Source organism: Hesperophylax consimilis, chromosome 22 (assembly GCF_061612785.1).
Source record: "Hesperophylax consimilis isolate HC1 chromosome 22, BYU_Hcon_1.0, whole genome shotgun sequence".
NCBI classification, from domain to species: domain Eukaryota; kingdom Metazoa; phylum Arthropoda; class Insecta; order Trichoptera; family Limnephilidae; genus Hesperophylax; species Hesperophylax consimilis.
In genome coordinates this window covers 6,236,530-6,249,178 of record NC_142857.1, presented here as the reverse complement: position 1 = coordinate 6,249,178, position 12,649 = coordinate 6,236,530, and the positions used below count along the sequence as shown (strand labels likewise).

Sequence of the window (12,649 nt, the reverse complement as noted above, 5' to 3'; positions counted from 1 at the left end):
TCACATCTACCTTCAGCCTCACAGCATTCCCCCAATTGGGGATGCTGTTCACGCAATATATATGGGATTGGTAGGTATGCATTCGCAGACATGGAAAATCTTAAATCCTGCAATTGTCCCACATAGCCAATGTACCCATCCCAAAATGTCACCACGGTTGTTGTTGCAAGATGTCAATAAAGCTAACAGTGTGCTCAGAGTCATAAATATGCTCAGAGTGCTCTCTGTGCTGCTCAGTGCTCTGATGGTGTAAATTGATACCTCGGACGGATGTGTGAATTACTGGAGACCGCGAAATATTAAATATGATGTAAATTGACACCTCGGATGAAACGGAATGATTTTTAAATTACTGGAGACCCGCAGATTATTAAATATAGTATACGATAGTATCTCATAAAAGGAGGTTTGACGTATAACTGCTGTGTAGGACTTATTCCAGCAACACCAAATAATATAGTGGAATCCTTTTTTGGTTCTTTCGGGCGGATTACCAATGGGGTATTTACATTAATTTATAGGGTACAAATAAATGCGACACGCATCTGTAATTATTGTAGTATTTTGATTCCTACATAGAAATTATCATTACGACAAGCTACGGTACGTATGATATTAAAATCAAGTTACTAGAATCGAAGATTAATTTGATGCATAATCGTATCTTGTGCGTGTTTAAAAAAAAATTAATTGACGCCACAAAGTGAATTTGCTATTCTTTAGAAACTTAATAAAATAATTAAAGATACTAATTCGGGTTGTCTATAATGATATGCGTGATATGGAATATTCCTGCGTAATCTAATGCGTACAATTAATCATAATGTATGTGATATGTGAGAATAATTATGTTACAATAAATCATTATCTAAACTCTAAATACTGTATTTTTTTTATATATTTTTTTTTATATTAACTCCACACAGGAGGCCCTGAAGAAAATAATTTCCCTCAGGGTCTATGTCATCTTTGGGGATGCTGTGTGGAGGGTCTTTTTTGTGGAGAGGAAGGAGTGAACATGGGTCTTGAAGAGTCCCAAGTTGTAGGAGGGAGGAAACACAGAGGCCGGCAGTTCGTTCCACAGCCGAGCAGTTGAACTTAAGAACGAATCGTAGAAGCGACCCGTTCTCATGTCACAAATGTCAACCGTGTACAAATGTTGGGCGCGCGTTTGGCGTGTATCCCGACCACGCACCGGTGCCGAAGGGATCAATGACGCTAGTTCCTCTATGTACATTGGGAAAAGCTCTTATTTAATTTGTTATTTTAGTTTTAGTTTGATACCATTTAATAATTTACTGCAGCTACCATTTTATTCTGAAAAAAATATAATGATGTTGTGCCGTAGTGGTTCTCAACAATGGGTTGGATGTAAAACTATTCCCAGAAAGAGGTCGCACGTGACGTTATTGTGCTAGTATCTTCTGTCTTTTTCGTTTTCACACAATCACTATATTTTGAATCTACCGCGAACCGAATCAATTGGGTGTTTTTTTTAAGAAGAATTTTTGCAATCATCCCTACGTTGTTTCATACGTACCCACGAGGCATTTCAAGGTAAAAAAGAAGCCTTTGAAATAGAAATTTACGCCACGCAAATAAACAGATAGACTCAAAATAGATAAAGGAGAGTATGAAATAAAAAAAAGTTTGGTCAAGGTACAAGAGTAACATGAGTTATAAGTTATAACATAAGCTAAATGTCGTTAATACTTACTTTTAAGATGAAATCTAATAATGTCTCCTAAGTCACACTCTTAGGACGGGTTGTTTCGGAGAATTTGAACAATTCATCAAATTTCAACGTTCATTTTCGGGTTCTGTGAAAGACTTATTCAAGTTCTATTTTATATCATTGTAGGCTAGTTGCTTGACAAAACTGAAATAAAAACATAACTTAAAAAAATCTTTCACAGAACTTGAAAATGAACGTTGAAAATTGATGAATTGTTCAGATTCTCCGAAACAACCCGTCCTTAGAGTATCATAGTCCTCAAGTAAATTGAGATGTTTCAATCATGATGCGTTTCAATCGTCCCCAGTCTACCCTAAGCTATGCTTGCAAAAATCCTGAACCATCTGTACTGAATATGTATATTATAATCATAAATCATCAATCATAAATATATTGGCACAATCATTTTATGCGCAATTATCATAACTTTGTTAATCAGGAAGTCTTAGGACGGGTTGTTTCGGAAAATTTGAACAATTCTTCAAATTTCAAAGTTAATTTTCAAGTTCTGTGAAAGATTTTGTTAGAATTTCAGTTCGGTCAAGCAACAGCCTATAATGATATAATAACAGAATTTGAATAGGACTTTCACAGAACCCGAAAATGAACGTTGAAATTGTATTAATTGTTCAAATTCTGCGAAACAACCCATCTTTAATCATCATTTTGAAATAAATCGTGTTCCTTTTAATGAAATAAAAACACCGCATTTCATGCACTGAAAAGTCACAAATTTGCATGCTATGCCGTCAAACTAGGTACCTACCGAAATATACACAATTATTTTTTATTGGGAACATCTTTTACAGGTTAAAAAATTAAACATTTTAACATTAAAATTAAAATAGTAAAAAAAATACAAGCGAAATACAAACAGTGTGGGTCAGTTATATATGGCTACGTGATGCGAATAAAAAAATCAAATTTTAAAACGAAAAAACCCAAAAAAAAAATTGTTTGACTGAGCTGAACCTTCACACCTGAACTGGAGGCGTGAACTCTACCAACCTAGCCAAATCCCGATAGGATAAGACCGACATTTATTGCTTGTATCAAAAACTGTATTGTCTCGATTTACTCTACAACGAACGCTAAAATCAAAAAAGTTATACCACAAAATAATTCCAAATGTGATGGAAATTTACAAGCTTCCCGCTTTTACTATGAGTTTCCGAACACTATACGTATCTATATATTATAATTATATATTTATTACACGCCGTAGTGTGCTTCTACATAATAATTTACAAAGTATTTATATCAATGTAAATACCTTAAAAATAAAACAATTAGAAAAATATAAAGATAATAAAAAAAATAACAAAATTAAGTTGCAACAAAAACATAAACCTATGAGTTTCCGGACACCGTGGGGTCAAAAAATCAACAACACTGAAGAAACCTGAAATTATCTACAAAGGCTCATCACTCAAAACACCACAAAATATACATGTCACAAAAACATATCTTTCACGCACCTCAAAAAAAGACTTAAAAATGGATTACTCAAAGCATATTAAATAGCATTAAAAAACGGAACAAACTGCTCAAACAAGTTAAACGCAACCCAAATGATACTTTTCTGAACTCTTTCTATAAAAGGTACAGAAATACTTGTTCTCTAATTATACGTAAAGCCAAAGAATATTATTACAGAAACAAACTGATAACTGTTAACTTTGACCCGAAAAGCGTTTGGTCTATTCTGAGGGAAAGTATAAATACACAGAAAAACAAAGATGATGAAAGTAGAGACGAGAATCAAACCAACAGGATATCTGATGACAACAACAAAGTATGTTCAACGTTAAAAATTATCGATGATACACTACAGATAAATATTTCTAAAATATATAGGCTTGGCGTAAGAAAAACTGACAAGATCAGGCCAATAAAAGTAGAACTCCAAGATTCATATCAAGCTAAGCAAATAATCATAAATAAATATAAACTGAAAAATGGCATCAAAGTTAAACAAGATCTCACGGAGCTGCAAAGGAAACAAATGACGGATGTTTGGAAAGAGTTTGAAACGAGAAAAGCGGAAGGGGAAACAAACATAACAATTAAGTACATAAACTCTGTTCCAAAAATAATAAAAAACGTGCCAAAAAACTTAAACAGCACCTAAAATTGTTTGGGTACTACCAAAATGTCCGCGGAATGAGAACTAAATTACAACATCTTAAAATAACTTCTCCCACATTCCCACATGATATTTTGTTATTAACAGAAACATGGTTAAATGAGGACATCAATTCATCGGAATTAGGTCTCAATAAATACAACATCTATCGTCTTGACCGTGACCCCATTACAAGCAACAAATCAAAAGGAGGAGGTGTAATGGTGTGCATATCTAAAAACATTTCATCTAAAAAATTGCCAGTTAAACACAAAAGCGTTGAACAGATGTTTGTAATGCTAAATATTTCATCCACAAAAATCATTATCGCTTGTACTTATATTCCACCAATGTCAGATCTGCAAATATACAAGAACCACATCGAGGATGTAGAAACACTAAAATATAAATATCCTAAAGCCAAATTTATAATTGTAGGCGACTACAATCTTCCGAAAATCGACTGGTCTTTCGATAAGAACAATGAAGTGATTATTAAAGAAACAGAAGTGCAGTGTGTCAAATCTAAGGAAATGCTTGATATGTCTTTTTTCCTAGGACTAAAACAGTTAAATAAAGTGCATAATTCTTATAACCGAATGCTTGACCTAGTATTTTCTAGTGACTTAAGTACAGTGGTAGAACAATCGGATGAATTGTTGTTACCTTTAGACCAACACCATCCCGCGTTAGATATTATTATCACAAATGAGTCTAGAAAATTGCAGAAATTAAAAACTTCATCGTACAATTTTAAAAAAGCTGACTACCCAAATATAATTGATTATCTTGACCATATAGACTGGTCATTTCTAGAAGATGAAAATAATATTGTGAATCAAGTCCAACAATTTTATTCAATCCTAAACACTTCAAAAGAACGTCATGTTCCAAAAGTTAATTTTATTGCATCCCTTTACCCTACATGGTTTTCAAAAGAATTAAAAGAATTGATTTATACTAAAAAACAAACTCACCGAATATATAAGCAATCTAGAAACGTCGATGATTATATAATGTTTACTAACATAAGAAAGCAGTGCAAAGAATTGTCTAAAAAATGTTATAATGATTATATTAGTTTAATAGAAATGGAGGTTCATGATAATGTTAAAAAATTGTGGAACTTTTCTAATGCTCAGCGTAAAAATGATGGTAGTTTACCAAATATTATGTATCTGAATAACAATTGTGCGGATAATACCGAAGGCATTGTCAATCTTTTTGCAGATTTATTCAAAAGTGTTTATGATGATAATATTACCGATAATGAAATCCCAAATGATATATCACTTGAAGAATCACTTAACCTAAACCATTGTTTTATTGAAATAAACGCTATAGAAAAGGCTATAAAAGCATTAGATACTAATAAATCCGTTGGACCGGATGGTTTCCCTCCAATATATTTAAAATCTTGTGTTCGCAGTTTGACTTATCCATTATTTTTACTATTTAATAAGTCTTTGTCGTCAGGGTGTTTTCCAAAACAGTGGAAAAAAAGCTATCTTACGCCTATTCATAAAAAGGGAGATAAAAGCGATGTATCGAACTACAGACCAATATGTATATTGTCCGCTATTCCCAAACTATTTGAATCGTTAGTCCTAGATGTAATATGTAAACAAATTAATAATATTATTGTACCCAACCAGCATGGCTTTATCACAGGTAAATCCACCCTAAGTAACTTGATCATATACGAAAATTACATAACTGATTCTCTTGCCTTGAAGCATCAAGTGGATTCAATATATACTGATTTTTCCAAAGCATTTGACAAAGTTAGGCGACATATCCTTGTACAAAAATTAAGTATGTTGGGTATCAAGGGTAATCTGTTAAGTTGGATTGAAAGTTATCTTAGTAAAAGAGAGCTATGTGTCAAAATAAAATCTGTGGAATCTTACATTTTCGAAGCCACAAGTGGGGTCCCTCAGGGGTCTCACCTGGGACCAATTCTTTTTTTGTTATTTATTAATGATATTGTTAGCATATTTAAAGATGTAGAAGTTCTTCTTTTCGCAGATGATTTGAAAATATATAAAACAATACGCAGTTTAGACGATTGTTATACTTTGCAACTTAATTTAAATAAACTATATCGTTGGTGCATCATCAACTCTCTGTTTCTTAATATTAAAAAATGTCAGGTCATTCGTTTTTGTAAAATACGAAATCATACAATTTATGAATATTCGCTTAATAATGTAAAATTGACAGCTGTCACTCAAATCAGGGACTTGGGTGTTATATTTGATGAACAGTTAACATTCAATCCGCATATAAATGAAATCACAAATAAAGCCCTAAAAATGCTTGGGTTTATATGTAGAACCGCATGTGACTTCAAGTCACTAGAATGTTTGAACACACTGTACACATCTTTAGTAAGAAGTCAAGTAGAGTATAATTCGCCTATTTGGTCCCCGTTTTATAAAGTACATTCCAACAATATTGAAAGGGTACAACACAAATTTTTAAGATTTATTAACTTTAAACTAAATATTCCAATCCAAAATATAAATTATATCCAACTCATGCATCAACTAAATTTGATTACGCTATCAGATAGGCGAATTATCTCCGACCTTGTTCTACTAAATAAAATTATTAATTATAAAATCGACAGCCCTGAAATTCTTGCCACAATAAAATTATTTGTACCTTCCAAAAATACGAGACAAAATTCCACCTTTTTCTGTAACAATTTCAAATCTAATTATCATGCGCACATATCGTTAAATCGAATACAAAATTTTGGTAATAAATTTGGTAATGTTGTTGATATATTTAGAGATTCCGTAGCAGTGCTCAAACGAAATCTACATAAACACTTTGCTGAAATGTATGACTTCTCCACTCCATAGTAAAAAACCCATTTTTTAGCTTCTGTTTTTTCACTCTTTTCTTTTATGACTTTTTAACTTTAATATATATGTTTTAACTTTACAAATTAATATTGTAATTTAAATAACAATTCGAATATGATTTTAAGTCCCTATAAATGCTGATTAATTTCAATCCATTTATTTTTCTAAGTAAGTAAAAAAAGAATAAAAAAACTGTTCTCCATAATGGTATTCTGTATTATTTGTAAAACATTTATGTACTACAGATATAATAACTATTTTATTTATATATGTACGTAAACTTTTCAATGTCACATAGTTAATGTAATAACACTAATAACAATGTATGTAAAAGCCCAATGGGCGTTTAAATAAATAAAAAAAAAAATAAATAAATAAAAAAAAAATACTTATCAACGACGAAGAAGTCGACTTCCACAAACATCACACAATTATTCTTAATTACGTAAACAGACATTACACAAATATCGGAGCTAGCCTAGCCGAAAATATAAAATAATAGTCGTCTAGTAACGATAATCAAGAACCTCAAAACATTCCGACTTAGTGCGCTAGTAAATATAGTGACAGTCTTTTTAAATTACACAAAGTAACTCTGAAAGACACGAAAAAATTAATACATTCCCTAAAGAATAACACAACATCAGGACCTGACGGAATAGACTCTAAAACAATAATGACACTAAGACAACAACTACTTACACCGCTAACATACGTTATTTCTCAGCCTGAAAGAAAGAAATTTTCCGAGCATCCTAAAAAAGGTCTAGTTATTCCAATTTATAAATCATCACCTAAAATAATGTAAACAACTTTAGACCCATTACATTATTTAACACGTTGTCAAAAATTCTTGAAAAAGCAATAAAAGAACAACTGCAACATTATCTGGAAAACATGCAAATACTCTCAGTAAACCAACGTGGCTTTAGAAAAAATAGGAACACATAAAACGCAATTGCCACTGTAACCGAGTTTATTACACATAATTTAGATGCAAAAAAAGTTATTTTAATCTATTAACACTCATCTAAAGCCTTCGATACAATTTCGCACGAACAACTTTTCAAGAAGCTAAAAAACATTGGCATTAATGGAGTAGAATTTGAATAAATGAAAATTTTCATGTCTGACAGAACACAACAAGTTAAAATTGACAACAAGACAAGTGAACCACTTTTAATCACGTACGGAGTCCCATAGGGGAGTGTACTTAGCCCACTAATATTCCTCATATACATAAACGAATTATGTGACATTTAAATTGATGGTAAAATCGTGACCTTCGCTGATACAGTTCTTCTGTGTCAAGCAGCCACATGGAAAGATTTATTCATAACAGCTGAAAAAAGTTTGTCAATTTTCAAAAAATAGCTAAACGGAAATACTCTTACCGTTAACACTGTCACTTTTTTCAAAAGATTATAATTCCAAACCAAACATAACCAAAATATAATAATTAAAATTAAATATTTATACACGTTTTTCAAGAAATATCCAACAATACATACACTCACATAGAAATGTGTGTTTGCATTTTTGAATATATGTCTGTGAGAAAGAAAAAAAAACTTACTTTCTACTACAACACATAAACACTTGTCACACTTAATCACAAACACGTTAACACCTCAGCACAGGTTCTCCTAGTGAGGTGTTCACGTAACATACAATATTACCCACACACAGTTTTACCTCAGTTTTACCTTTTTACTATTTTCTTTATTTTTTGTACCTTTTTTTGTACTTTTTTTCTGTACTGCAATATAAACCACTGTAATCATTTGTTAAATGTGTATTCAAGAATATACATAAATAAATATAAAAAAAATAATTAATAAAGCTTATAAAGTCGTAAGCAAAACCAATGAAGAGCGTTCATTTTGTTACCGAGGTTTTGTTGTAATTTGAATAAAAATCTGTCACCAAACCAACATTTTTTGCTAAACCAGGTCTTAATCAGGTAAAGGCATAGACTAAATACATCAATGGGTAACGGACTAATAAATAACGCAAACTAATATTTATTTTCTCATTTTTACTTTTTGGATTCTGTACACGTTTATATATTTACTATTGGGCAAAATTTTTATGAATTTACATTATTATTTATATAAAATAGTATATAATTATCAAAGAAAGCGTTTACTTTGTGGCTCGACACTATAATCAAATGAAAAGTTATTTTGTTTTTAACCACTTTGTTCTTAGGACAGCATTATAGAAAACTAGTCAAGGTACAAAAATTAATAATGTATAAAATATAATATTACAATAAAGCGAAAGAAATCACATTAGACTAGGACAGAGCTTCAGAGAGGGTGTGGTGGGGGTGGGGCAATCGACGGTGGGGGTTACATGATTATAATATCAATTTATTTATGCCCATTAAATAAGCTTTTGCATTGCGTTTTTTTGTTGTTGTGATTGTCTCCTTTTTTAAAATATAGGCACAACTTTACAAATCTGCTGAAAAAAAGATTATTGTACCTTCCTTCCAAAAGACTGGAGTCAACCGCGCCAACAACCTTACCAAATGCATGCCGATCGGGTAGGACCGCAATTATTTCGTAAATTAACTGCTGTAATGTCATACGATTTCAGAAAAATGCATACTCTGCTTATTTTTGTAGTGCCATTTTTGTGAAATATATAGATGGTGTTTAATCAAAGCTTCATCATAACAACCAGTAATTAAAATAACCTTTCTCAGATTAAGCAACGCTACCTAATTTGTAAGTATATTACATCCTCTCCTTCACACAGCATGCTCAGAGATTATAAAGGACCTGAAGGAAATTGTAGTCTAAACGTTTGGGATGAACATGATTTAAGTACACATGGTTTCCTGGTGATGGTACGGACCAACATTTTCCTTGAAAAAGCCAAATGGGGCGTTAGTAAAAAAATTAGTCTCTTTTGGATAATCAACTAATTATTCGAAAGATTGCAAAACGACAGCTTTCATTGTTCTTACGTGTATTGGTAGGAAATTTAAAAAAATATATATTTATAAATATATATACCTATTGAACATTGAGAAGTTATCTAAAAAAATGGTGTATTGGAAGTCAGACGATGGATGATGTCGTATGCGGCCAACGGCTGGTCAGATGCTACCCCGTGCCCCGCGTCACGCACCATCACCTCGGTGAGGTTACCCGCCGTCTTGGCGTAGCCCGCGAGGCGCTTGCCCACACGCCACTGGCCGCGTGGTGCCTTCGCGTACTCGGCCGCCGAGCTGAAGTTGAGTGCTTGCAGGTAGGTCACTGTCAGAGGGTAGGCCACGATGATGTCCAGCTGCCCGTTGTATATCACCCCGCGGTAGTGCGACAGCAGCTCTGCCACCCAGCCCGCCACCGACTGCATCATGTCCTCGCGCAGGTTATGAAACACTTCTGCAGAAAATACATTGTACGTAAGATTGCCCACGTGCAGGGCCTTGCGTACGTTGGCGTTGGGGTTCTCGAACAGCTTTACAAAGTCGCCTAGATGCGGATCGCCTTTTACCAGTAAGTAGTTGTGAACGTTACTGTATCCCGTCAGGTTGCAGAAAAGGGAAGGTGTGTCATTCTCGAATCCAAACAGTTTATTCATTACCTTATAGGCATCCATCCATTTGCCAGCCTTAATGTTATCCTCCGCAGTTTCCTCCAGAGCCGACATCTGTTGCCTGCCGTTGTCGTCCAGTAGGCCGATCTGGTAAAGATAGGGAGAGTACTTCTGCTGGTTGATCGGGTCCGAAAACCCGCTGCAGATGAGAAAGCCTTTAAGGTTGATTAGCTGTGACGCGTTCTGATTCTCACGGTGAATGGCGTGGCAAACAGCCGGAACGTACTTGCCGGCATAGGACTCGCCCGTCACGTAGAACTCGTTTTTCTGCAGGTCGGGGAACAGCTGGAAGAACTGCAGCAGGGCAGAGTAGAGATTGTTTCCCACAACCGTCACATTCTTCGCGATGCCGCTCTTTGTCCAGCTAAAACCCGCGCCCACCGGGTTGTCGATGTAGATGACGTGGTTGTTCTCCGTCCAGGAGTAATTAGTTCGCCGCTGTACTGTGCCGTTACAGTAGGTAAAGGGGCCGTTTTCGAGAAATAAGCCACTCATCGAGGAGACACCGGGCCCACCATCCAGCCACAGGACCACGGGTGCGTTTTCCGGTCGATTCTCTGCAGGGAAGTACCAGAAGAAGGAGTTGGAAGAGCGCTCTGTATCCACCGTTAGGAAGCCGGAGTAGCTTTGGACGCCGCGAAAGGCAGGAAATTCCACTCTGGACTTGTTGCGCCCCTCAGCTAAGCGCCCTGCCTGGATGAGCGGGGTCATGTACAGCGGCTCCCCGCAGTCTCCGCAGTCCCCAGAGTTCCCACGGGACACTCCGGATCTGCGCTGGTGCATATTCGGGAAGAAGCCTTCTGCCATCATTATCACTCCCATCCCTATCAGCAACACGCAGCTGATATAACTTATCATTGCAAATTATCTAGGGTCTAGATAATGCTGCGAGTCCGAACACAAACTGACTGAAGACAATCTGTCGATAACTCTGCGATGAGTCGATCGCCGCCGGATTATGTACTATTTTTTCCTTTATTAATCCGGATGAGGGTCACTGAATCAGGGCTGCCTTTCAATAGTTCACAAGATTGTAAAACAAATGATTTGTGAAGTGGGGATGAGTCTATGTTACACATTGAAGTGACCCACCGCTTTCCCACCCCGGTATAGGTGACTTATGGTCACCCCTTCGGAGTTCTCGCAAGAATCTAATTTTTTTGAATAAACGGCTCTACAATTTAAAGTGAAGTTAGACCTTCAATGTCCCCGCATACAGTGTTAGGAAGCGGTATGCAAGCGCTTACAGATGAGTGACTACAATGGGTGTTATGATCAATGAATACTTCTCAAAAATTAAAACAAGAACAGATAAACATAGAAAATCAGGGCAATGTTAGAAAGCGTAGAATTCACAGTCTATTTACGAGAACAGAAAAGAGAGAAAAAAGGGACATATAGTACCAAAGTATCAGCAACCTAAAGTAGAGAAAAGAGATGAGAAGTACATGGTAGATAAGAAAAAAGAAAAAGAGACATGTTCAGTAACCATCACGAATATCGTGTGGTCACCGAATTCAGGTGAGCTGTAAGCAAGGGAAAAAGAAAACACAAGAGAAAGGTGGTTCAATGCCTCGCAGCTGGTAGTCCCGAGGATGGATTGGTGGTGGTTGGGAAGACAAATGCAGGTCCAAGTTACGCGCCCCTAAGCCGACTTCGTGGTGGTGCCCAGAAGAAAGTATATAGGATGGTAGGGCTTTACCCTAAAGACCCTAGCGGAGAAAAGCGTCAGGAAGTCGGAGGCAGGGCGGAAGGCACCCAGGTCAGCACGGACTTCCCTCTGACCCACAACCACCCTCAGGGGTGGCACAGATGTCTGGCAGAGTTCCATAAGTGACAGATCTTCAGTGAGCTTATGCGGGGACTAGGTCCGTGAACAACCCCTTATGGGGATATCAAACAACACAAAACAAGCAATGGAGTTCAGTTCTGGTCTGAAATGGTTTCGAGATCTAAGATAGAAATAAAAAGAAAAAAAAGAAAAAAGAGACGATACAGTCAGAAACACATTAGTGTTTATTAAATAGGTAAAAATTTAACAATCGCAATAAACAATGTAAAGTCAACAAATTGACAAATCATTAAGTATTACCTGAAAGAAATAAGAGAATTAGATAAAAGAAGTAAAAATAGAAACATATGAAACACATTATGTGGATTACTAAAAAGAAAAGAGAAGAAAACATGGTAAGCTATCGTATTGTAATACCTTTACACAACGACATGTCGAGCTAAAAGAAAAAGGAAAGAGAAAAGGAAAAAAAAAAATGGCATCAATGAAACACATTAAAACTCTTGAAAACA

General features: G+C 35.2%; 1 pseudogene; it reads right to left on the bottom strand.

The window, feature by feature from the left end:
• Positions 1-9,781: 9,781 nt before the first annotated feature.
• LOC149412757 (venom serine carboxypeptidase pseudogene) lies at positions 9,782-11,152 on the bottom strand (annotated as a pseudogene).
• Positions 11,153-12,649: the final 1,497 nt, after the last annotated feature.